The following is a 27,970-nucleotide window of genomic DNA, read 5'->3' on the forward strand; positions in this document are numbered from 1 at the left end:
GTACTCTAAATTCCAGAGTCAAGGGTAGGAGAGGGCATCTGAAGACATTATTGCATTGTTAAAATGCCCATACTACCAAAAGCAATCTACATATTCAATGCAATCCCTGTCAAAATTCCAATGGCATTTTTCACAGAAATAGAAAAACCGATTCTAAAATTTGTATGGAACCACAAAAAACAAACAAACAAACAAACAAACAACCAAAGCAATCTTGAGAGAGAACAAAGCTGGAGGTACCATGCTCCCTGATTTCAAACTATATTATGAAGCAATAGTAATTAAAACAGTATGGTATTGGGGCACCTAGATGATTCAGTAGGCTAAGCATCCGACTCTTGATTTTGGCTCAGGTCACTATCTCAGGGTCATGAGATGTAGCCCTGTGTCAGACTCCATGCCCTGAGCATGGAGCATGCTTAAGATTCTCTCCCTCTCCCAGCGCTGCTCCCCCCCACCCCCACCCCACTCATGCTCTCTCTCTCTCTCTAAAAAAAAAAAAAAAGTATGATATTGGCATAAAAACAGACACATAGGGAACTGGAACAGAGTAGAGAGCCCAGAAGTAAACCTACCATATATGGTCAATTATTTTATAACAAAGGAACCAAGAATACACAATGGGGAAAGGACAGTCTCTTCAATAAATGGTATTGGGAAAACTGGACAACTACATGCAAAAGAATGAAACTGGACCACTTTCTTACACTATACATAAAAATTAACTCAAAATGGATTAAAGACTTGAACATAAGACCTGAAACCATAAAACTCTTAGAAGAAAACAGGCAGTAAGCTCCGTGACATCAGTCTTGGTGATGATTTTTTGGATTTGACACCAGAAGCAAAGGCAACAAAAGCAAAAATCAACAAGTGGGACCACATCAAACTAAAAAGATTCTGCACAGCAAAAGAAACCATCAAGAAAATGAAAAGGCAACCTGCTGATTGGGAGAATATTTGTAAATTATATATCAGATAAGGGGTTAATGTTCAAAATATATAAAGAACTCATGAAAGTAATAAAAAATCCAATTGAAAAATGGGTAGAGGATCTGAATAGATCTTTTTCCAAAGAAGATATACAGATGGACAACAGGGACAGGAAACCATCACTAAGCATCAGAAAAATGCAAATCAAAACCCAATGAGATATCACCTCATACCTGTCAGAATAGCTATTAACAAACGAACAAGAAATAATAAGCATTGGCAAGAATGTGGAGGAAAGAGAACCCTTGTGCACTGTTGGTGGGAAGGTAAATTGGTACAGCCACTATAGAAAACAGTAGGGAGTTTCCTCAAGAAATTAAAAATAGAACTACCATATGATCCAGCAATCCTACTTCTGAGTATGTATCTGAAGAAAGTGAAAACATTAGCTCAAAAAGATATCTGCACCCCCATGTTCATTGCAGCATTATTTACAATAGCCAAGAAATGGAAACAACTTCAGTGTCTATCAACAGAGGAAAGGAAAAAGAAGATGTCTAACACGCACACACACACATACACACACACTGGTATATTACTCAGCAATGATAAAGAAGGAAATCTTGCCATTTGTGACAACATGGATGGACTTTGAGGGCCTTATGCTAAGTGAGATAAGTCAGACAGAGAAAGACAAATACCCCATGATCTCACATATATGTGGGATCTAAAAAGAGACAACAATGCAAACGAGCTCATGGACACAGAGAACAGGTTGATGGTGGGGAACAAGGTGGGTGAAATGTGTGAAGGGAGTCAGAAGATTGCACACTTCCAATCATAGAATAAATAAGTCATGGGGACGGAACATACAGCATGGTGGCTATCATAAATAACACCGTATTGCATATCTGAAAGTTGTTAAGAGAATAAATCTTAAAAGTTCTCATCATAAGGAAAAAATTCTATAATTACATATGGTGACAGATGATGTAACTAGAGTTATCGTGGTGATCATTAGGAATATAGGCAAATAGCTCATCATTATGTTATACACCTGAAACTAAGACAATGTACGTCGATTATACCTCAAGAGTAGTTAAGGTAGTTAAGTTTAAAAAGGAGGGCATTATTGTTATGTTGTGTAAAGCCTTAATCCAGGAACTCAGGGTACTCACCCAGGTCATTCCCCATATGACTCTGGGCAGGCTGCTTCAACCCTCTAGGGCCCAATTTCTTCATCTGTAAAACGTGGGGTTTGAGTCAAGACGTGTTAAGTTCCTTTACAGAACAAAAATCCTGGGCTTCCCTTCTCGAGTGAATTCGAATAACACGGACAGAGTACCTACCATAGGCCAGGCACTGTGGCGAGTGCTTCTGCATTCGTGATCTTGTTTAATCCATGATTCCAACACTGCACACCCCCTTCCCAGCCAGACAAGGGCTGTGCCCAGGCTGGAGGTCCCAACGATGGCCAGACTGAACATGATGCAGTGCTAAGTGTGTGGGCATCCGAGAGGGCGCATCCACGATCTGAGGAGACACACAGTCCACCTGCAGCAACAGTCCTGAGGGGCAAGGCAGAGTGGCAGACACTTCGTAAGGGACCCAGGGGACAATGGGTGCCTCCAGCCTAGGCTACAGGTGGGGAGGAGCTGTTCAGGGCTGCAGTTCAGACACTACTCCAAGTTCACAAAAAGCGATTGAAAATTCCTGGGTCGTATTTGCTCCTGAAGGGAAAGATCTGGACCAGGCCAAGAGCAGTAGTGGGGAAAGGGAAGCTAAAACGGAAGAAGGCATAAAGGTCGATCCCATGATCCTTGTGGGAAGACTGACGCAGGCCTGCAGGTGTCTGGGAACAAGGCTTCTCAATCCTTTTTTGTTTCCCTCAGCTTCCCTAGTGCCTCGCAGCCCCAGCTCTTCAGAAGGCCCCTGTTCTTGAGGGCGAGTTGACCCATATACCACTTCTCCTTAGTTAGCTGGCCCTTCTCGGATCACAGCTCACTACTTGACCTTGAGCAAGTTTCTTACTTGTCCAGGCCTTGGTTTTCTCAACCGTAAAGTGAGCCCTTCTGAGGACTAAAGGAGAGAAGACCTATCAGTGCCTGACATAAGCAGTCAGTAATTGGTAGGTATTACTATTCTTTTCTTCTCAAATGAGAGCAAGAAGATGAGAGCGGCCAATGGGGAGCCAGATTGGCCCTGCTGTCTTCCCTGAAGGACAAATGGCCACTCGTCCCCGTAGGACAGAGGTCTTGGGCTTGTCACGTCAGGTACAGGACATTTTGTAGCCACACAGCAATCAGCCAGCCAAGAGCACGGCGGGGTCTGAGGCCTCATCAAATATTGACGCAGTGTATAATGTCCTCCGAACATGATACGCCACTTCACAAACAGGAACCTGACCTCCTCCGACCCCAGAGGAGGGTGAGGGCTTTGTACATCCCGTAAGCGGCTGCGCATCTAGGAAATCGTCAGGGGCCAACATCGTGGGCGCCATCCCTTTCGTGGCAGGATGAAAACCCCGCTGCCTGCTTTTAGGTTTCTCCTGCTAACCCAGCTCCCCAAGAAGGGAAGAGGAGATGGAAAGGAGTGTTGGGAGCACCTCCTCTGTGCCCAGCACCAAGCAAAGGGCCAGGGATGCGTGCTCAGATTCCATCCCCACAGGAACCACACCAAGTGGGCGGTGCTGACTATCGTTTATAGATGGAGGCTCTGAGGCATGAGGGGATGAAGTCGGCAGCCCCGGCAAGATTACAACATTTGTCCAGGGTGGAGTCGAGATTTAGATCTGCATCTAAAATCCACGTGCTTCTGCCGACACCACTCAGGATATGGGAGCTAAGAAAGGGCAGAAATCCCCACAACCCCAGCGGGTTCCTGGGACCCTTGCCTGGGGTCAGGCCCACTTAGAAGACTAGCCACAGCACTGAGCAGAGTCAAAACTGTTAAGTTCTATTGGCCCCCGCCAAGCAATCCCTGCCCAGATCCCCTCTTTGGACCCTTAGAACCAAACCTTGTGTTTGGCTTCTTTGTAAACGAAATGACATCTATTTCTTAAGAATCCTCATTAATAACAGACGTTTACTGAACTGCCCTGTGATGGGGCCCTGAGCTAGGCTGGGGCAGGACGGGACATAGGAGTGGCCCATCCACTTCTTAGCACAGCTGAAAATCAGTATTGCCCTCAAGTTATTCACAATCCACTTACAAGTCACAAGAATCATCATAATAATCGGCATTTATAAAATGCATTCGAGTTTAGACATTAACTCCACAACAGAGCACCAGCAAAGGAATATCATACATCTCGTATGATCTTCGCGACACGCCTGCGAGTTCAATAGGGATTACAATGAGTAAACGTGTTCACAGAGTAGTTAAGTGACTGTCCCCGAGTCCCACAGCTAGTTAGTGGCTGAGTCAGGGTGCGAACTCATGTCTGTCTCACAAATATAGGAACCACCATTTTAGAGCCAGCCATGTGAGAGATTAAAAAATAAAAACAAAACACCGAGGCACAGAGAAATGATGTGGAATGGCTTGCCCGAGGTCACACAGCTCACTGTGGTTTGAACCCCCACAGTCTGGTTCCAGAGGCTCAGCGCTTAACCACTATTCTCTTACCCTGTAAGAACCTATTCTCTACACCAAGTCCCCCTCCCTGGGGAAGCAGAAACCTAAGTTCTGTTGCTTCGTGATTCCTCTTGTCTTTCTCTGAGGTATCCAGAAGTTCTGAGGGGCTTGCAAAGTGCCAAGGGACATCTCATCCACAGGTTGGTCTGGGGTTCATTGACACATCTAGACCTCATTCGACATGCCCCACGCAGGTTGCCCTAACTATTCCCTCTCCTGTCCTTCCTCTCGTTCCCCTATTCTGTACCACGCTGGGCCTAGGAAGTTCTGTGAGGCCATTCGAGGCCTCACTGGCCAAGGTTCACCATGAGGCCATCCCCTTAGGAGGGCTTTCACCTGCCCGGGGCTCCCCCCTCTCACCCCCAAGCTCAGTTCTCTTCCACTTACACAGGTGTTTCCCCCAAACCCTCTGTCTGTGCCCAGAGTCCACTCAGGGATCCTAAAGTTTATGGTATCCGCAAAACAAGAAGATGCCTTTGTTTCTTCCTTTGTCCTGCCACATCCCTCCCTGAGGTGACAGGTTCAGAAACGCCAGGCTGCTTGGCGGGGAATAGGGATTATAGCAGGAGAGGGAAATAGTTGGAGAGGGGAAAAACAAAAACAAAAAACTCTGAGTCATACAAAAAAATACATCTTGAAGGAGATCTGAGAGAGTGAATTTAGGAAGACCTCACAGAATAAATGTTTTTGAGGGTGGTCTTAAAACAATTAAGGATCCATCAACGGAGAGGAGAAGAAAGATAAATATTTCTCCCTGGCAAGCCAAGGGATACCAGTCCTCGCAGGGCCAGAGAAGTTGAGGGGTTGTGTCCTGCAGGCTCAAACTGGAGCAAAGATAAGACCCCAACATTAGTCATTCCTGAGTACCTACTATGTGCCTGGTCCCGGGGATTCAGCTGAGAACAACACTGACACAGAAGATGAGCAGCAGGCCCAGGGCCCCAGATCTTAACCTTGGCTCTAGCACTCCAGGCCCCAGAGCCTAGAGAGAAACCCACTTCCCAGCACATTCCCACATTGCTTCTGGGTGGAATGCCTTTATATGGCCAGGTCCCGTGGGCAGAGGTTTAATTAACTCTTTACGTACCTTTACAAAACCCCATAAGGGAGAACAACTCCTCCACTATCCTCAGAAAATGCTGATGCCAAGAGAATGTTTTTATTTGATGAGTATCCTGTCTCCTCTTGCTGAGATCCTGTAGCACCAGTTACCCAGGGCGGGGATCTGTCTGAGCACTTGGGGACAGGACTGGAGAATCCAGGGGGAGTTAAGGAGAGTTTGTTGGGCTTGTCGTTGGCAAGAATGCTGCATGCCTCCTACGTAAAAAGCATGGTGTGAGGTATACAAGGTTGTGGAAAAGGCGAAATTCTTGACTTCCAGGTAGTTCCTCACACAAGAGAGTAAACAAATACTGGTGAATAAAAAGGAACAAGTCCCCTTGTAAACATCATGGGCTTTAGAAAAAAGAAACAAGTCACCTGCAAGGAAGGTGACCCCCTTGACCATCAGGCACTCATAAAACGCCCCAGTTTTGAGAGAGTTAACTGGAAAGGGGACAAGCCAGGTGCAGCTATTTGATCCACAGGCCCCCTCTCATCCCCGCCCCCCCCAACCCCGTGAAGTGACTGGATAAGGTCAGGGCTCGAGAGAAGATCCTGCTTATCTGTGACACGTCCCCCCTGCTGCAGTTGCTGCCTGACCAGCCTATGTAACCTGGCCGCCTTATCAGGAGCCCTGTCTGCCACAGCAAGTGAGGGTCAGCACAGCAAGGAGGGTGGCAAGGTGGCTCCAGGTCCTTTACAGGAAAATGATTAAGCTCAGGCTATCACTAGACTGTAGCGACAACCTTCTAGAAGGCCTCCCTGGCGCCAGGCGCTCCCTACCTCAATCCACCGCAGGTAGGCCTTCCATTCTGAGCTCTAAAAGCCAGTCTGAATCATGTCCTTGTCAGTGTGTCCCCTGCCCTAAACTTTCAGTGGCTGCTTCCCACTGCCACGCTCCAGTCTGAATTCCTCAGCCCCGCATCCAGTACCCGTTACCATTTGAGTGCAGTTTACCTTTCTGGCGTCACCCCCTACTCACGCTGGTCCCCCACCTTCTACACCCTCCCCTGGCTGCACCTGTTGAAATCCTGCCCTCTGAGGGGCTTCCCTGGCCCACCCATAACCTCCCACCCGACCCTGCCTCCTGAAACGACCCGATATTTTATACCTGTCCGGTGTCACCTGTCCCATTCCAGGTGGTGTTGGGCCTCCCTTACTCGCTGCATTCTCTTGGACGCTCCCTGAGGCCAGTCTCTCTCTATCTCCTGTCCCCAGACGGCCATGCATTAAAGGTGCTCACGTGCTGTTATTCCCTCGGAGTCTCTCACTGTCTGTGTTCCCCTCCACGATCCGCATCCGCTCCCTGTCACAAGGCAAGGGGTCAGGGCCACTGGAAGACACTGGGGACATTCTTTCTTGGTGATGTTGTTGTTGGTCGGCCCTGACATTCGCATAGAATTAAATTGCTATGACGTCCTAGCGGGCCCCTCCCACCTCTCTTCACCTTGAATAGTTCGGTTTATCATTTCGTGTAAAGTGAATGGACTAGGGACCCTGCGTGGGCGTTCCTCCAATATGGGCTTTTTGCTCAGAACTGCCACAGGAAATAGGCCCACTCCCGAATCAAGGAAGCTTTGTCTGACTCCAGCTTTTCTTCCAAGACACCTCCTCTGGTTCTCAACCTACTACTCTGACTTCTCCCTGGGGGCCTCTTCCTCCAGCCCCCAAGACCCTTTGGTCCTCAGCCCTCTTCGCTCCCCGATGCCTCTGCCTCCGAGGATGGACTCGCTCCCTCAGGGCCAGCCACCTCTTCAAAGCTGTTGACCCCCAGACCTCCAAAACTCAAGTTCCTCTCTCCCAGCAGCCTCTGGGCACTGGTGTTTGTACCTGCAGACAGCATCTCAGACTCAGGTCGCTATTGCCCCAAAACACCCCAACCCAAACGTGAACCCCTTCTGCTCCTCCTGTACTTCCCTGTTTCTGCCAATAAAACCGCCCAGTGCGAGCGGGGCCTTCAAAACCCCACCCCTGTCCTCAGGTGCCCAGAGCGCTCTCAGAAGCGGGCACTCTCAGAATCCATTCTTGAGCCACCCTTTCCCCCCAAGTGCCTGTGTCCCCTCTGGCCTGGCTGCTTCCACCCATCCCTCTTTTCCGGGCCACGTCCTCAGCACCATGCACAGAAGTCCCTCTTCCCTGGCTGTCGGTCTGCTTGCTGTGTCCCAGCCTCCCGCGCGGGTATGTCCGCAGGCTGAAGATGGAGTAACAGACCTCCCTTCAGCTGGGTCCTGGGTCCTCACACTGTTCCCTACTCACGGAGGCCCTGGCCAAGCTCTGGTACATCTCAGACAGACACCATCGGTGTTCTAGGCTGGAAAGCCCAGAACCAGCTTTAACCCCTCCCTGTCCTCCGGTGCCCAGATCCACGCTCCCTTCTGATATAATGACTCTGGCAATCTCCCTCTTCGATTCTACCACCCTTGTTCATCATCACCCTCAAACATCCATCCCATCACTACTTCCTCCCTCCACAGACTCCCCTGAGCTGTGGTCCCATTTCCGTTCCAGGGCAGAGCACTTGGCTGTGAGTCTGTGTCTCCCTCCACACCGTGAGGCTGGAGAGGGCGCTCATCAATCCTGTGTCCCGAGTGTTCAGTAAAGGTCTCTTCATATCACAGGTGCTCAATTAATGAAGACATAGTGAATGACTGCCTGCCCCCCTGCCATGTGTAAAGTTGGATGTGAAATGCCAGGTGAACCCAGAATGCCTGGCTTCTTGGGATGGCTGAATATGGACCCACATGATGGGTAACAGCGGCAGGACGGCTTCAGACTGAGTGCTATAGGACTTCTAAGAAAGAAGAGGGGACCAGAGGCTGGGGCTTCAAAGGCATCCAGTAAACCGGGTAAGTAGAAAGAGGGTGAGGTTAACACAGAGAAGAGAAGGGGAACAGAGGAGAACAGAGAGGAGAGTTCAGGAGGCAAAATGGCACAAGGCTAATAAAAGACAGTAAGTAGACCCGTTTGGGGAGGCCAGGATGGAGAAATGGGCCGGAGTCCAGCTGCAGGGACAGATAAATACCAGGCCGATAGCAATAACTTAGCGAACTTTTATCGAGTACTTACTAGATACTAATCCCTGTTTTGTTCATGAATTATCTCATCTATGCCTTACAGCCTTCTGAGGTAATTTCTGTGATGATACCCATTATATTGATGAGGAAACAAAGGCACAGAATGGTCGTATTACTTGCCAAGGTCACACAGTGATTAAGTGGTAGAGCAGGAGTTCAAACCCAGAGAGTTTGAGGCCAGATCTCACTCTCTTATCTCTTATCCTCAACAGCCTCTCAGGATGATAAGACTTGGTCTTTATCCTGACGGAAGCATGGAGATATTAAAAATGGACGGGCAGGAAGAGGAGAGAAAAAGGGGCATCACATACCCATCGGTGGTTTGGAGTATTCCTCTACCAGCGCTCTATAGTATAGATTTGAAAAGGAAGCTCGAAGTCTATGGCATTAATTCAGAAACAAAGGGCGGAACAATGCTGAGAAGGAGTCCAGGACTTCCAAGGGAAACCCGGGCTTGAATTCTATCTCAGTACTGATTCAGGTAACTCTATCCTTTCTTGGGGACTCAGTTTTCCCATCTGTAAATTGATAGAAGTGGGGTCCCTTCCAGCTCTGAAGTTCTATGGTTTTATGAGGATTCTGCGATGTGAGAAGATGGAGTAGGATCAGCCAAACCCCAGCTCCAGCCCCACACCCTTTACGGAGCCTTCCTGATACAGCCTCTAACTCCCGTGCCCTTGTTTGCAACACACATTGGTCACTTGGCATACACGGCCTCATAATATTGTGGCATTTTGAGGGTGTGTCCTCAACTAAACCCACAGCCCCTGGAGGCCAATACGGTCCTTCCTCGTACCTCTCTGGGTTTCTCTCTCAGCATCTAGCCCTGTACATGCATACAAGAGATCTTTACTAAAGACACTGAATTCTGAATAACCTACAGGGTGTGCAGTACTAAGGTTACCTTGTCTGTATTTTTAGGTCTGTCATTTATATCATACACCAGCTAACCAGGACATATTCCTGTGACAGAGTTCCAACCTGCATGAGCTTTGTACCCTTGCCGCGGTCATAGACGCCTTCCCTGGATTCAAGGCCGAGCAATGTCACTTCTTGGCTGAGTGACTCTTAATCCCTTTAAGTGTCCCTCATCTGTAAAATCCAACTAGTAATACCTACTCTTAATGGGTGAGAATTGATAAGAAAATATGTGTAAGTGCATTTTGTATTTTAGGAAATGCTATCTAAATACAAGGTAATGTAAACTCTACAAGCACTGAACCAGGTTCAAGTTCTGACTCCAAAGTTGTATGGCTTTGGGCTAGCCATTTAAATCTCTAGCCTCTTCCATCCTCTTATGCATGAACTTCCTGTAAAATTTCTGTGGTCCAACTTGACATGCTTTCCTACTCCTCCCCACTCCAAGGCTCTGAGGATCAACTTCCTTCTCAGCCTTCAAAGCCTGGCTTAAGAATCCTGATGCCTACCCAAGTCAGAATGGATTCTTTCTTTATCTGGGCCATCAGTTTAGATGATTCACACTTTTTCTGCAACAGGTTTTGTCCTGATTATATATCTGTCTTCTCCTCCAGACCAAGGGTCAGCAACCTTTTTCTAGAAAGGTCCAGATAATAACGATTTTGGGGGTGCCTGGGTGGCTCAGTCTGTTGAGCGACTGACTCTTGGTATGGGCTCAGGTCCCGATCTCAGGGTCGTGAGATCAAGCCCTGCATTGGGCTCCATACTCAGTGCTGAGTCAGCTTGGGATTCTCTCTCTCCCTTTCCCTCAGTCCCTCCCCCCACTCATGCACATGCACTTTCTCTCTCTCAAATAAATATTTTTAAAAATAACTATTTTGGACTTTGTGGGTCATATGGTCTCTGTTGCAACTACTTGATTCTGCTCTTGTAGCATGAAAGCATAGACAATATGCAACTCAATGGACATGGCTGTTCCAATAAAACTGTTCTAATAAAACTTTATTTACAAAAACAGACCCTAGGCCAGAATTGACCCACAGGCCATAGTTTGCCCATCCCTGCTCTATACCGTCGGCTTCCTAAAGTACTCACAAGATCCTATTTATCCCTGAGTCTTCACTTGTGGCCTTGAGGCCAAGCTCAGAGTCTAGACCCAAGAGGTCCCAAATAATTAATAAACTAATAAATAGCAGTTATAATAACAGTGTCCTTTTATTGAAGTCCTATTACATGTAAAATACTCAGAACTCTATAAGGTGGGTATTTATCATTCTACTTCACAGATGAAGAAAATGAGGGATTAAGTAATTTGTCTGCATAGCTGGTAAGTAGGAGAGCAGGGATTCACACCCAGGTCTGTGCAAGGCAAAACCCCCACGCCACACCACGTGCACTTGAAAACGTTAACTGGACTGAATTTGAACGGTATGGTTGAATTAGGTATCTTCTAGCTCTCCCAGCAAAGCCAGCAAAAGGATCTTCAAGTCCCAATGTAGCTTCCCGTGCAGTCACAAGCTACCCCACCTGGCGGGGAAGCACATGGAGCTCATTTGTCTCCTCCTCCCTTGCCCAGAGCCAGATCTCACATCAGCTCTGGCACACAGCTCAGCAGCAGGCATCCTGAGACTGCTCTGAACATGAACAAAGCCTGCCCAGGGCAGGGGGGGAAGGGGATTTGGCCCTTTTGTGCACTAAGAGCCTGGTTCCCTATGCACTCTCTCTCAGGAGCCCAGAGTAGGAACCACTGTGAGTGACCTCCAGGCTGCTGGCTTGGGGCCACCATTCCAGACTTTTCAAGAGCCAAAAAGAGTTTACAGGAGGAAGAAGAACAGACAGTGGGGTCAAGGGCCAGATCTGAGCTCAGTTACCCAACTTGCCTTTCTCCAACCCTTTTTCAAATCACAGTTGGATCCCAGGCCTTAAAAGGACAAAGATAATGGGGCACCTGGGTGGCTCAGTCAGTTAAGCATCCAACTCTTGGTTTTGGCTCGGGTCATGGTCTCATGGGTCACGAGACTGAGCCCCGCATTGGACTCCTCTCTCCCTCTCTCCCTCTCTCTCTCTCAAATGAATAAATAAATCTTTAAAAAAAAAAAAAAAGGACAAAAATAGAAACCAAGGAAGCAGGTTTAGGGAACAGGACTGAGGGTAAAGACCATCCCTTATAGGTAAACCATCCCCCCACACACATGTTCTAGGAACGAGGAATGTTATGAAGAGTCCAGACTGAAAGTAGGTACTAGAAGGTGAGGCTTGGAAGTATTCGACAGAATTTGATCCCTACCTAAGAGCCACTAAAGCATTTGGCTCAAGCAACTGAGATTGTGATTTTGGAAAAGTCCCCTGAAGCAGTGGTCAGGAAGACTGGAGGCCAGGAAACCAGTTGAGAGGCTGTTGTCAGAGGGGAGCTATTTGGAAGCCCTGAAGCAAGGTGACAGCAGCGGGAATGGAGACAGAGGTCCAAAGACGTTTGCCAGTGCTACCCACATACTCTCCACCTGTTCTTCCTCCTCCCCTATTCTTTCATTCATTCAACAAACATCAGTTGAGCCCTACTACATAAGACACTGTGCTAAACACAAATACACCTGTTCTACTCTCTCTTCCCCATCTTGCCCTTTCCTGCCTTCTCCAAACCCCTCATTCCTTCACCAGCTCCTTGCTTCCCTGACATCCCCTTTCGTGACACTTTTCCAAAGGGAACTCAGGAGCTGAGGCCCCACCCCCATATTCTCCCCAGGGGCAGGGGGCTAGGGACAGGGCTCCCGCAGAGTCACTGAAGTCCAGAGGCCTGTTACCTATCCAGAACTTACACACAGGGCCCTCAGAGCTCACACTGAGCAGCAATGCAGTCTGGCCGACCAAACAAATGTACTCAACTCTCCCCATCTGTTTTAAACATATACACCATACAACCTTAACCCCATAATCAACTAGAAAAGGACAAAAATAAATACACCACCTCCTCCAACACAGTATCGGTGACCTTACCCCCTATCGTGGTCACTAAACAAAACTGGTATATTAGGGTCCAAACAAGAGAACCTACTCTGAATATTTACAAGGGGTGTAATGCGGGGAGTTACATGAATGACAGAGGAGCTGAGGATCTGCCAAAGGTTGATGAAGCATCCTCCAGCAGCTGGGAGCGACTATCATTCCCGAGGACCAGAGGGACAAAAAGAGGGAGAGGCAGAGTTACCTGAGCCCAGGGGCCAGGGTCACCTGCCCAAAGCTGGAATAGTAGCAGGCCTATCCGGCAGGAACCAGAGACTCAGAAAGTCACGGCAAGAAACACCACGAGGCTGAGAGAGATACCATCACTTCCCCTCCTCTCAGCCTCCAGTTTTCCACCAACATGTCCAGTGGCCAAGCCCAGCCAGAAGCCGCTGACATGAAGCCTCCGTGGTCAGGCTCCCTGTGATTCAGAATAGAGCAAGAGACAGCAAGGAATAGATCCAGGAGCAAACGGGCTGGTTTGGCTTTTCATTTTTTCCTACCGTGCACCTGAGCCAGGCCTCCAGAAGCCCACTTTGCTTTGCCTTTGATCCACAAGGCTGGAGCCTGGGAATCAAAGAGAAGTCACATAGTGGCTTCTTCATCCTAGTGGCCAGATGCCAACCTGATCTTCATTCTCCGCGCCTTGGACGGTGCTTCTGGATTCTCAGTCATTTGTTTACAACATATAGTCCTTCCTCCCTCCATCCTACCCTCCCTCCTTCCTTCCTTCCCTCCTTGCTTCCTTCCTTTCTTCCCTCCACCCTTCCTCCCTCCTTCCTTCCTCACTCACTCATCTGATCACGTATGGCTAACTGGCTATATATCAGGCCCTGTGCTGGGCCCTGGGGACATGCTGGATGATGAGAAATACTCCCTACCATCCAGGAGCTCACAGTCTAGTGACAATTCCACCGAAAAAAAATGACATTTTTAGTGCAGGTCCATATACAACCCATTAAAGTAGGGGAAGGGGGCGCCTGGGTGGCTCAGTTGGTTAAGCGACTGCCTTCGGCTCAGGTCATGATCCTGGAGTCCCGGGATCGAGTCCCGCATCGGGCTCCCTGCTCAGCACGGAGTCTGCTTCTCCCTCTGACCCTCCCCCTTCTCATGTGCTCTCTCTCTCTCATTCTCTCTGTCTCAAATAAATAAATAAAATCTTTAAAAAAAAAAAAAAGTAGGGGAAGGGATGGTCAGTGCTGCCTGGGGGATGGTCAGGAAAGGCTCACAGAGGAGCCCATGTTTAAGATGAATCTTAAAGAACATCTCACAGCTAAGTAAGCCCACATAGGGCTTTCCAGGCAGAGGGAACAGCATATGCAAAGACATGGAGGCAAGAAAGAGAATTATAATCTGGTGGGGGCAGACAGGGTGTGACAGTGAGGTGATGGGGTGACATCAAATAGATAGACAGGGCTGGCTGCTGGAGCACCATGTGAGAATATTTCTCCTGGGAGCTATCGAAGGCTTTTAAGTAAGAGAGGAAGCTTGTCAGAACTGAGCTTTAGAAAGATCAATCTGGCTGCAGTGTGGAGAAAGGACTGGGGTGAGATGTGAGGTTGGAAGTCCAGGGAGAAAGCTGGTGTCCGTGCAGGAGTCCGTGCATGCAAAAAAAAAAAAAAAAGGTGAAACCAGCATCCCTGAGAGGAATTCCCAAGGACCTTGTTATAGTCAAGGTTTTGATGATTTGAAAAAAAGAACCAAGGAAGGAAGGAAGAGGGAGGGAGGAAAAGAGAGGAGACGGGAGAAGAGAGGAAGAGAAAAGAAAAGAGAAAACCTGCTCCAAGAAAGTCAAGCTGTTTTTCAGTAAATCAGTTGTCAGGGGCTCAGGTTGCTAAGCTACAGGGAAAGTGGAACAGCCCGCGCTAAAAGGAGCTTTGGGGGAGGTGGGTGTGATGGGGCAGGTCGCTCCCTCCTCCCGCCCGGAACGCGGAGCCTTGCCCGCCCCGCCTGGCCGCTGCGGGGAGGAGCGGGGAGGCGCGCTGCTCCGCCTCCAGGAAGGCCCCCGGGGGGTCCCAGGCAGCGGCGAATCAGGAAGGGGTGGGAAGCTTCAGGGCCTCGGCCTCTTCCGAGACGGAACCGGGAGCGCACCTGTCGTTACTCACCGCGGCTGCGCGCAGGGTGTCTGTGCCCGCGCTCCGAGGCCAGGAAGCGTCGCGCTGCTTCGCGGTGCCGTGTCCCGAGCTCCAGTCACTCTTTCACCTGTCCTAAGGGCGTGGCTTGTGGGCTTTCTGGATCTCTGCCCTTCCAGGTCTGCCCCGCGTAACCGAAGTGGCTTTTTCTTTTTTTTAACTCCATCATTCAATGACTTGACTACCACCACCTGTAGCTTCTTAAACACATTCTGAGCCGGGGGTCGGGGTGGAGTGGAGAGAGCTGCACTGGAAAGAGAAGGCCAGCAATGAGGGCTCAGTTTACTTTGCAAGGCCTTGAATTGAGGGCTCTGCCCCTGGAATGGAACCTTGAAGCCACATGCCTTATTGGGTCTGGGAGCAGCGTGTGACCAGGAGCTCTAGGTGCACATCCCTTGGACTCTTCTTTCCTGGGCCAGGCTCAGCATGTGCCAGCTCTGGGCTCCTTTATAATAATAGTTGCCTGGAGGCAGAGTACTGGGTCAATCACATCCAACCTCAGTCTTCTACCCTGGCATGCAGACTCCCTAGAGCCTCTGCTGGGGGGGAGGGGCGGGGGTGGTGGGAAGGTGGTGCTCCTGGAGGTAAACGTTTCGGGCGCTGAAGCCAGTGTAAGCTGCCTCCCAGGATCAGACTCTGAGAAGCGAGAGTAGGGAAGTGATGGGTGGCCTAGAACTAGAGAAACCAGAGGAGCAAAAGACAGGAAACTGGGAGTCCCAGAGGGGTGGGGATTTTGAAGGATGATGGAGTCAAGACCTGATGCAGGAGACAAAGCCGAACAGGAGAGGTAAACTGAGTCACGAGGTCTGCAGCTGACAGATGGCATGGAGGAAATAGGCTGGAGATAGAATCACCGCTGGGGGAAATGACGTGGGCAGGGAGCACCTGGAAGAAGAAACGGATCCCTGAGGGCATTACCCGCTGAGCACCCGCTTGAGCAAAGCCTGTGAGGGACACAGAGCAGGCACAAGGCTGCCACTTTCCCGGTCCCCACAGATCTCCTTAGCCCCGGTCCCAGCGGTTTATCTGTGCCTTTCTGACAACTTCTGCACGTACTCCCAAGGGGCCTTCTGCAACGTAACCTCTGTGTGCGTCGGTGTCCTCATCTGCAAAATGGGGACCAGGGTAATCTCCACCTCACAGAGTTGTGGGAAGGGTTAAAGCAGTTAATATACGGATCATGCTTACACAGTGGCTGGCACATAGTAATTACTCGATGTGTGTGGCCTATGATGTTTTCATCATCACCTGCATTTTATTTTCAGTGTGAAGTGAATAGGGCGCTAAAAATCTAAGAGGCAGGAGCTCCCAGCCCATTCAGTAACTAGGGAAAATAAGACAGAGGTCAATGCTTGCTAAATCCACACGAGTGAGTGTTGGAGCCAAGGTGCAAACTCAGATGTGCTGGCCCCACAGCTTGGGTTCTTCCCGGCCGTGTCCATTCATGTCTCTTGGTTGCTCGCATCCTTGTTAATGACCTTTGTGGGAAGCAGTGGGGAGAAGCAGCCTGGTGGGAAGAGCACAGCCAAGGAGACAGAACACCAGGATCCAGGGTCCTACCTGCTAACTGAGTGACCTGGGACACTTTACTTCTCCTCTCTGGACCTCGTCTTCCCCAGGTAAAATGGGTAACAGTACTATCTCTGAGGGGTGTTGTCAGGAGGGTAAAGCTATCACGGCGAACACAGCAACACAGAGCATTTTCTGTGTCTTGTCAAAGATAATCAAGACATGTTAGATGGTTCTAAATCTTCTTCCCACCACACGTGGGTCTCTAGGTTGCTTTGTCTGGGTTCCTGTCTTCACCCCCTGCTCCGGGAAAATCATTTCGACCTCAATTTCTGAAATACCTTTCTGCCCTTGACTCACTCTTTGTGCTTTTATTTTCTTTCTCTCGAAGTTTCCAACTACTTCTGAGGTTCTAATCTTTGTGTGCAGTTGGTGCGTTAATGTGGGCCGATACCCAGGCCCTTAACTGCCTCCTTCGAAGGACCAACCTGAAGGAAAACGCGGGATTGGGTAGAGCTGGTCTTCGACTTCGTTTTTGTCCGATCAGCCTCCAGCAGCCTTCCTCCTCCCAGCCCCTGGCATGGGGTGCTTGGCTCTTCTCTGCTTCTAACCTAATCTGATGTCTGGACCGAATCTGAAATTCCTTCCCACTCAGGTGAAAGTAACAGATAAGCACTAATACGTCCCAAAGAGCATTTATACGTTAAGGAGGGTCAGAACCCTCTGCCCAAGCACTGAAATTCTCCCTGCAGAATTTTATTTTCGTGCCTCTCCAAAGAGAAGATGTTTGATTCCAAGCACGGGGCCTTCCCCTCTCATGCAGGCCATTGGGACCCACCCACACATCAGCCTGGCTACGTCTCCGGAATGTTTCCTCGCTTTGAGGACAGTATACCGTAGTCATACTTGTCATGTCTATGACATCTCTTATCCTTGTATCTTAAAGAGCTCTGGGAATGTTAATTAATGCAAGACACAGTCTAAAAAAGCAGACTTGCAGGCGGCAACCTCCGGCTACAACTGCAGTTCCTTTTATACCTACAAGCCTCCATTAAGAAAGAAATTCAAGGTTTCAAAAACCCATGTCAGCCCTCCTTCCAGCAAAGAGATAACAGGCCCCCGAGTGTTTTGGACTACAGTTTGAGTTATGTTCCCAGCTGATTTCTAAAAAGCATTTTGTTATTATGACTCCTTTTGTGTTTGGGCACATATATCTGTATATGGGTTCAAGTTCCAGCTCCCAATTCCAACTGCATGACCTTGGGTAAGTCTTGTGAGCTGTCTGCCTCAATTCCCTTCTCTATAAAATGAGATCGTAGTGCCTATCTCTGGAGATTGTTGTGAGCCTTGGGTCAGATAATATCTGCAAAGTACCTATCTAGCTGCCTGGTACTTAGAGGCACCCGGTAAAAGTCAGTTCTCATCCCCCTCCCTCCCCACATCCCCACCCCCTTGTCACATTAGCTGCAGGAAAATAAACAGAAAGACACATTCAGAACCATGTGTTCTAAAAAGAGGTACAGTTTGATTATTAAAAACTTCAGACACACACTCCTTTTTTTTAAAGACTTCAAATGTTCACCTTCACCCTTTCTTGCCCTTTGCTAAGAAAGAGAAGAAGGAGGGGCGCCTGGGTGGCACAGTCGGTTAAGCCTCCAACTCTTGGTTGTGGCTCAGGTCATGATCTCAGAGTTGTGATCTCAGGGTGGTGAGATCGAGACCCGCACTGGGCTTCGTGCTCAGTGTGAAGAGTCTGCTTAAGATTCTCTCTCTCGCTCTCTCCCTCGGCCCCTCCCTCCTGCTCTCTCTCTCTCAAATAAATAAATCTTTTTTTAAGATTTTTAATTTATTTCTTTGACAGAGAGAGCACAAGCAGGGGGAGTGGCAGGCAGAGAGAGAAGGAGAAGCAGGCTCCCACTGAGTAAGTAGCCTGATGCAGGGCTTAACCCTAGGACCCCAGGATCATGACCTGAGCCGAAGGCAGACACTTAACCGACTGAGCCACCCAAGCGCCCCTAAATAAATCTTTTTACAAAAGATCGAGAGAGAGAAGAAAGAGTAAAGCATGAACTGAAGAGAAAGCTGGGGAGAGCTGTATGTGCTGGTCATTGTGTTAGACACACCAAAATAAACAGATTGCCTTGAACAAAGAGATTATTTACTGTCTACAAAGTGGAGCTATTAACCTGAGCTAAGCTGTAACACATAAGGAAGAAACAGCCAAGTGTTCCCTCCTTGGGAGGCACCGTGACAATTTAAATGTCCGTTGGTGCAGTTGGCATTCTCACAAGAGAATCAAGATCACAACAACATAGAAATCTTGTTCGGTTCGGTTTGACCTTCTTTAACCTGCTCTGGATGCTCCAGCATCCTAGATCCAGGTAGGTGGGGCAGGCCAATAAGTACAAATTACTAACACCCTTTTGATTTCAGGGTCAGAAATCAGGAGAGCCAGAGCAGTGACTTAATCCGAAGACCCAATGTGAAGTTACATACAGGAGGTGAAGGAGGAAGTTAGGAGACCAGGCCAGAGAATAGACTCACAGACTGTGGATGGGTCCACGATGGGGTGCTGGCTGGATAGAGTGGTCAGCATCATCTGATCCGGAAGTGCCAGGCCGGGCCAGGCATACAGTGGGAGCCCAGTGCCAACCCTGGAAAGGGAAAGGAGCCGATGGAAGAGGGGCAGGGACCAGGAAATAGCAGAAGCTGAAAACAAGGAGAGCAACAGGTTAGGGTCAGAACTCCATGTCTACAACCCCACTGCCAAATCCAAGTGTGAGCCACAGCAAGAACAGAGGCCAAGACTCGGGCGCAGGCCCGGTGCACTTCCACAAGACTGGGAACGCTGCAAGAGCCGGGGTCCTGCCAGCCTGGTGCATGGCCTGGAGCACAGAGCCTTTGGCAGGGCCACAGGAAGAGCTACAGAAATACAAGTTCTCCTTGCCATTGCCAAAACTCGCAGAAGCTCCTGAATGAACGAGGTGAGAGAGCCCAGAGATGGAATAAATTGAGGCCAGAGAATCTGAAGGTGGGCCTTTTTCCAGGAGCGCCTCTCTCCATTTCCAGGTGCTGGTGCTCAACACCTGTAGCCAGACACACCTCAGACCTTCCCTCTGTGCTGCCCTGTGTTTTCCACGTATCGCTTAGTTTCCTGCCATTGTCATAACGAATTTCGACATATTTGGAGGCTTAAACCATGGAAATTTGTTCTCTCCCGGCTCTGGAGGCCAGAAGTCCGAGATCAGTCTCCCTGGGCTGAGACCAAGGTGTTGGCTACAGAGGCTCTAGGGGAGAATCCTTCCTTGCCTCCTCCAGCTTCTGGTGCCCTCTCGACATTCCCTCCTTTGTGGCTGCATCACTCCAATCTTTGCCTCTGGCTTCACATGGAGCGTGCTCTCTCTCTTCTCTCTCTCTCTCTCTCTCTCTCTCAGGCGCTCTCTCTCACGCTCTCTCTCTCTCTTCTGTGAAATCTCCCCCTGCCTCTCTCTTACAGGGACACTACAGTGGCATTTAGGGCCCACCTGCAGAATCCAGGATAATCTCTCCATCACCAGATCCTTAATTTAATCACACCTGCAAAGACCCTATTTTTTCTTCAAAGGCAACATTAAGTTCTAGGGATTAGGACCTGATCTCTCTGGGGAGCCACTATTCTGCCTCCACAGAGTCTAAAGCCCCCGGGGCTGGGCGAGGATTCCAGCTTGCCTTCCCCTGGAGTGATGTAGCAGGGACTGGAGTGTGATGAGGAGGGGAGGAGAGCTGTCACCAGGGCAGAGGCAAGATGAAACAGGGCGGAGCAGGGACAGGCTGGCAGGGGTCACATGGCTCCAGGCAGGCTGACATCAGTGAAGCCATGGGCAGAGTGGAGCTCAGCACCAGCATCTGGGCAGGGGCATGTTCATAGCCTCCAGGAAAAGGCATGAGTCACTTGGACACCCAGCCAAGGGCAGGAGGAGGCCAAGGCCTGCCTGATTGCACTGGTGGGTTCAGAGCCATGGTGGATGGCACTGGGAGCCGAGGGCCCTTGTCCAACCTCCCTCAACTGGGCCCAGCTGGGCCGTGCTGACAGGGATGCAGTCCCTGTCCTTGACCGGCTCACATCCTGCTGGGGGAGGCAGGCATATTAAAAGTGCCCTATTAGTAATGCACACATATCTAAATGGGTCTGAGGGAATGTATATAAAAAAGAAGAGCTATTCTACTTGGGGCCAAAGAGTGGTAGATCCAAAAAGTTTCCAAGAGATGAGACTTTAGGTGGGTCTTAAAGTTCCAGAAGGAGTCTTCTCGGCAGAGGTGGACAAAGTCCGGAGGGGGATAAGGAGGCACATGGCGGTTGGGGAAACCAGTCATGACTTTGCATGTTTCCTGATTTCACCTTACTATAAGACAAGTGGCTCTTTCCTCACATCTAAATAGGCAATTGAGCATCGCCAGGGTTTTAAAATCACCGTAGAGCCGCAATATAAAACAGAACTCTGAAACTGGAGTGAGAAGACATAAGCTCAAATCGTGGTTTGGCCATTGACTCATCCAGTGACCTTGCGCAAACCACAAATGCCCTCTGAGGCCCATTGCATTATCTGTTAGATGAGGGCAGGAACATCTTCCTCAGGGGATCATTTCAGGATTCAGTAAAATAACACAAGGGAAATAGTCTGAAAATCCAATAAATGTTGGTTTCCTTCCCTCCTGGGAGGTAAGACAGTTAAGCCCAACAGACCATCACCGGGGCAAACGTTCTTCCTGCTTGGCCTGGGACAATGGGGTTACTTAATACCTTTATGGGCATCGAAAGCATCCCACCTTACCATAAACTCGGACTTGTTTTCTCAATGGTATTTTCTTCCTTGTTCTTGCCTTTACCCAGGCTCACAGGAAAACACTGGGGAGGATTCTTCTCGGTCCTTTTGCACATCCGTCCCTCTCAATTTTGCTGATTTGGGACTGCTCACTCCTAAAAAGAAGGGAGTCTCTCAGTCACAGTGGCATTAATAAATAAACACGCACACTTTTGACCTCAAGGATCAACTGTCACACTCCGTCACATCTCCTGACTTTCTGGAAGCAGGGCCAGTGCCCTCCATCATGGCCCCCTTAACCACCTCCATCATGCTTCCGACAGTCCAGTTCCAAGAGCAACACCATTAAAAGATCTGCAGGAGCTTCCTCAGGGGAGTAGCTAAGAGCATGGATTTGGAGTAAGAGAGAGCCTGGCTTTAAGTCTTGGCTCAGCCATTGAACCTCGAAGTCTCAGTGTCTTCTTCCATAAAATGCAATACTGATACTCATAGGAACACTCAAAGGAATTTTTTAAGGAGTAAATAAGATACTTATAAATTGGGGTGCCTGGATGGCTCAGTCGGTTAAGCGTCTGAGTCTTGATTTCAGCTCAGGTCATGATCTCAGAGTCGTGAGACTGAGCCCTGCATCGGACTCTGTGCTGAGCGTAGACCCTGCTTAAGATTCTCTCTCTCCTTCTGCCCCTGCCCTACCCACCACGCCCTCCCACTCCCCGGCTTGTGCTTGGGTGCACACTCTCTCATAAATAAATGAATAAATACCCCAAAAAAGACACTTGTAAATTACTCAGCACAGTGCAGGTCTACTATTACCTGGACTGGAAGGGAAGGGATAGGAACAGAAAGAAGCAAATGTTATTTAGAAAGCCAAGAGGAGATGGGATGGTGAAACCGTGCTTCCCTCTCTGCCATGATTTCTTGTAATTGGGGCACAGGGGCAAATCCAGTGAGTTGTGGTCTCCTGGGAAGGCAAGTGGTACAAGAGGCTTTTCCCAGAGCCATGTGGAACCTGATATTCCAGCTCCTAGAAAGCCATTCTCTTGACAAAGGTGTTAAATCTCTAGGAGTTCTCTGATAGAGCAGAGAGGTAACAAATGAAGTCATTAACGTTATTGTTCAAAATATTTTTTAAAAGATTTATTTATTTGAGAGAGCGAGAATGAGAGAGAGAGAGAGAGAGAGTACATGAGAGGGGAAAGGGTTAGAGGGAGAAGCAGGCTCCTCGCCGAGCAGGGAGCCCGATGCGGGACTCGATCCAGGGACTCCAGGATCATGACCTGAGCCAAAGGCAGTCGCTCAACCAACTGAGCCACCCAGGTGCCCCATTATTGTTCAAAATATTTAACATCTCTCTGGAACCTGAAGGAATGAATCAGAGGGCAGGTAAATTTTGACAGGGGAAGTATAGTGGATCGAATGACAAGCTCCAAAAGATATACGCATATCTGGAACCTGTGACTATGACTTCTTTGGAGAAAGAGTCACCTGCAAATGTAATCAACTCAAAGATCCAAAGATGAGATCATCCTGGATTATTCGAGTGGGCTCTAAATCCGAGAAGTGTCCATATAAGAGATACACATGGAAGAAGAGAGAAAATACATAGGGAAGACTGGTGAAGCTCTGTGAAAAGGGAGATGTGCCTGCCTCCCCCAGCAGGATGTGAGCCGGTCAAGGACAGGGACTGCATCCCTGTCAGCACGGCCCAGCTGGGCCCAGTTGAGGGAGGTTGGACAAGGGCCCTCGGCTCCCAGTGCCATCCACCATGGCTCTGAACCCACCAGTGCAATCAGGCAGGCCTTGGCCTCCTCCTGCCCTTGGCTGGGTGTCCAAGTGACTCATGCCTTTTCCTGGAGGCTATGAACATGCCCCTGCCCAGATGCTGGTGCTGAGCTCCACTCTGCCCATGGCTTCACTGATGTCAGCCTGCCTGGAGCCATGTGACCCCTGCCAGCCTGTCCCTGCTCCGCCCTGTTTCATCTTGCCTCTGCCCTGGTGACAGCTCTCCTCCCCTCCTCATCACACTCCAGTCCCTGCTACATCACTCCAGGGGAAGGCAAGCTGGAATCCTCGCCCAGCCCCGGGGGCTTTAGACTCTGTGGAGGCAGAATAGTGGCTCCCCAGAGAGATCAGGTCCTAATCCCTAGAACTTAATGTTGCCTTTGAAGAAAAAATAGGGTCTTTGCAGGTGTGATTAAATTAAGGATCTGGTGATGGAGAGATTATCCTGGATTCTGCAGGTGGGCCCTAAATGCCACTGTAGTGTCCCTGTAAGAGAGAGGCAGGGGGAGATTTCACAGAAGAGAGAGAGAGCGTGAGAGAGAGCGCCTGAGAGAGAGAGAGAAGAGAGAGAGCACGCTCCATGTGAAGCCAGAGGCAAAGATTGGAGTGATGCAGCCACAAAGGAGGGAATGTCAAGAGGCACCAGAAGCTGGAGGAGGCAAGGAAGGATTCTCCCCTAGAGCCTCTGTAGCCAACACCTTGGTCTCAGCCCAGGGAGACTGATCTCGGACCTCTGGCCTCCAGAGCCGGGAGAGAACACACTTCCATTGTTTTAAGGCACCAGGTTTGTGGTAATTTGTTACAACAGCCACAGGAGACTAATATAGGCCCCCAAAGAGGTTGATCTTGCTCTCCTAGTTTCTTTTAACCCCTCTACTCTCCCAGTTTAACAACTGTTTTATTTGCCTCATGCCTTTGGTTTCTCGTGGCCCCTTTCTCGAAGGACCTGGAACAATAACCAACAATTATTCAGCATCTACTACATGGCAGGCACTAAGCCAAGAGCTTCACATGGGCTGTATCGCTAATCCATGCAATAACACTCAGAGATGGGTAGTGAGGCCCAAAGAAGTTAGGTAACTTGTCCAGGGTAACACAGCTGGAAAAGGCTGGAGCTGAGATGTACACCCACCTGTCTAATTTCAAAGCCTACGGCCGGAGCCCTGGTGCCTCACTGCCTAAATGGAGGCCTTCTCTAGTTGACTCTCAGTCCCCCCAGAAGCCTATTGGCACCTCGTACAAATAACAAATGCTTATTATGTGCCAGGTATTGTGCTCAGCACTTTACAGACATTATTGTATTTTTATTGTCAAAGGAACTCCATGAGGAAAGAGCTATTATTATCCCTTTGTATAGACGGGGAAGCTAGTGCTAGGGGTAGACCCAGCACTGGGCTCCTGGGGGTCCCGGATCAGTGTCATTCCCTCTGATCTGCTCTGCCTGCCATTCGCACAAGCACACTGGGCTGTAATTTGACTTGGACTCAGTTCAGACTTCTGAAAGGCTCCTGTGTTATCCAAAGCCTGGAGGACTTCCATCAAGCGTATGTGTGGAGCTTGCTTGTTAGTTTCCAGAGAGTTCAAAACACCCACCATGCCGCAAAAATATTCCACTGCCCAGACATTCACAAACACCCTGCCCACATTTTCAAAAGTCTCTCTACCCAGTCCTATCTGCACCTTCCTCCTCATTAGAAAAGTTGAGAGTTAACACCACAAAATTAATATACTAAGAAATTCTGCAAAATATAAATTGTGATAGCATTGGTCATTATTAATGATGGTAATATAAAGACAGGATGGAAGGAAAATATTAAGGATTACAATAAAACATGTATCCCAAGTAGAGCCTTAAAAAAAGAAATTATCTTCACGGAGGCGAGTGGAAGGAATAAAGCCAAGGAAAAAGAGAGAATGAGAGGAAAGTGAGATTGTCCCTATTTATAAACCCTGAATAAACTCTGATTTATTTAGATTCAGTGGCAATTTGCATATTTCCTATGAAATGTCGAAAAACTTAATTGAAACAGCAAGCCATACAGCATGGCCAACAGACAACAAAGTGCCTTTGGAAGTGAGTTAGGATTTCCTGGATCATCTTGGCTCTTTGGGGGGTTTGGGAAGGAAGAAGCGTCCAATGAAAGGAAGAAAGAACTCTCCATGGTTGTCAACGGAAGTAGAATAATGACAAGAGAACAGGACCAGTGGCCGAAAACCTGGGTTTCAGGGTTTGCGCTTGACTCATTTGCTGTGTGACTTTGAAGAAGACACTTCCCTTCTCTGGGCTTTAGTCTTTCCTATCTGCAGATGATTTCTGTGGTGCCTTCAAATTCCATAAGGACATTTTTAACTACTATAGAATCATGACCGTGTTTTTAATTTGGTTTTGCTTTTCTTCTCACAGTCTCTTAAACAACTAAGAGAATGAGTCCAGGAGATAGGGTTGCTGCTGAACACACCCATTTCTCCAGAAGGCAAAACCACACGGACATTTGGCTAAAAACCTTCAGACAAGAGCTCTGTCTCACACCCAAATCCTAAACTCCGTGGAACTACCCTCACGGTGCCGGCTGGAGCAGCTCTGCTAGGGAGGAGGTCCGCGGAGGCCTCTAACTGAATCTCGTTGTTGCAACACTCCCAGAAAGCCAGCCCTGTCCTTAAGCCTGCAAAGTAAACATTCTCCTCTGCAAAGGCTGGAGTTAGCAGTCACCTAAAGTCAATGGGACTCCTTGAAAGGGAGAGCTTTCATCGTTCATCACTCTGCCTTTCCCTGCTTTCAAAATGAAAACAGACACGGGGGTCCCCTAGCAGATCACTCCAGCCTTTCATCCAAAATCACCAAAGCTGTGTGCAAGATTCAGAATTGTGTTTCATGGCTGGTCCAGACCACAGTCTGGGGAGAGAAACACCAACACACTCAGGGGACAAAGAGGCAAGGTTCTGGTGGGAGAGGACAGGAAGAAAAGGATGTCTCTGCGGTGCTTGCCACAGAGTTATAGGTGCTATTAACGTGTTCAGAAAATTTTACCCATAAGTCCAGAATTTAGACTCACCAATTAGCATTTCTTGCCTTAAACATTTATCACAGTTACCGTATCTTGTTAATTAAGATGCTGCTTCATTATTATGTTAAATCTGCATCTTGCATGTACATCTTGAACCTCCACCTGGCTGGCAAATTCTTCAAAGACAGAGGAAGTGCCACCTGTTTGGTTTCCAAGCCCAACAAGATGCCCGGTGCAGAACTGAGCCAAAACAGGAAGCCTGCCTTCGCCAGGAAGTCAACAGCAGCTCCTCGCTGTGCCAAGGCCCGTCTCCCACCAGTCCATCCCCATCCACTTCTGTGAGGCACAAGAAAGCACTTCCTCCCCCAAGTCTGGGAAGACTAAGGAGGGCATTGAGGAAAGTGCTATTATGTTCCTATGTAGCTCAGACTAGTCTATACCCTATCTCAGACTTTCTGAATAATGATAACAATGATGAGAGCTGACATTCATTGAGTACTTAGTTTATGCAGGCATTGCTAAGTGCTTTATCTTGCAGCACAGTCCTCATGACAACACTATTGGATAGCTACTTTTATCATCCTCATTGTACAGGTGAAAAAACTGAGACCCTAAGTACACAGCTAAGAAATGGTGGGCCCAGGACTCAGATCAGGGCTGCCTGATTTGAATCTTGTGTTTTAAGATCTAGGATATTCTGCTTCCTGAATTCATTTGTGAGTTCCTTAAGAGCAGAGATCCTGTCTTTTTCTTTTCTGTACTCTCACAGAGTTTAGAGGAATCCTGAGCAATAGTGGACTCTTGGCATCTACCTGCTAACTGACTGATTGGTGAGAGATCCATGCCCAGGGCAGTCAAACACCAGAGATAAGAGTGACAGAAGGACAAAAAAAATGATCTTGGAAAGAGAGTTTAGGGAGCTGCTTAGAGCCAGGGCAATTTTGGGTAAAGGCGTATAGACACAGAGGACCCCTCTAGGCAATACTCAGAAATTTCCAGAAAGCCTTGGGAGGGAAGGGGGCCTTCTTTCCTGTGAGGAAGACTCTCTAAGGAATAATGAGGCATCCAGATAAAGCAAGAGCACAGGGTTGGCTATGGGCTCAAACCTAACTCAATGTCCCCATCATTGGTGGTCACTAAGGAGCCAGTGTTGCTCTTTGCAAGAAACTGCTCATCTGCTGTCCTGTCTAAATTCCAGTTTAGAAAAATGCACAGTGCTCAACTGTTCTTACACTTCAGGTGATTGGCAGAATTTTCCTTCCTTTTCCTGCCCTAAAGAAGTGTAGGATTGGGGCACCTGGGTGGCTCAGTTGGTTAAGCATCTACCTTTGGCTCAATTCATGATCCCAGCGTCCTGGGATGGAGCCCTACATCGGGCTCCCTGCTCAGCAAAGGAGTCTGCTTCTCCCTCTCCCTCTGCCCCTCTCTCCGCTTGTGTGCTCTCTCGCTCTCTCTCTCTCTCAAATAAATAAAATCTTTAAAAAAGAGAGAGAGAGAGAGAGATGCAGGATTGCGGCCCCATTTTCCTAATGGCTTATGTTTCAAAATTTTATTTGTAAATCAGTTATTTGGAACTGAAAACACATTTTCTATAGGGAAACATGTTATTTAAAGATGTTAGAATCTCAGGTGGGTCCTAAAGGTCTTTTTCTACCCATTATTAATGGTACTGAGTCTGATAGCACACATCACCTGCAAATAATCACATGCTATAGGAAGATGAACTCCCAATTCTAACTCAGCATGCTAGGACAGGACTCCCTCTAGCCCTTGAAATAGGGATTCCTGAGAATGAGAAGGTTGGTGGCAATATGGTACCTGATAGCTTTCCAAGTGGGTTTGGAGAGGAAATCAAGATTTGAGGGCATAAGGTCATGCCAGCCTTATCAAGGAGGACACATCTGCTGAAACAGAGTTTACCAACACCCTTGATATCTGTTGGCTCAGGATAGCACACGTGAGGGTATAAGTCACTCTCTTGACCTCCTTCAGAGCATCTTAAACTTCAAAGGGATTTCTACCATACTCAGCCTAGTAAATCCCTGAAGGAAAGAGATCAAGCATCCCCTAGTTCCAGC

Source organism: Neomonachus schauinslandi, chromosome 10 (assembly GCF_002201575.2).
Source record: "Neomonachus schauinslandi chromosome 10, ASM220157v2, whole genome shotgun sequence".
In the NCBI taxonomy this organism is placed as follows: Eukaryota; Metazoa; Chordata; class Mammalia; order Carnivora; family Phocidae; genus Neomonachus; species Neomonachus schauinslandi.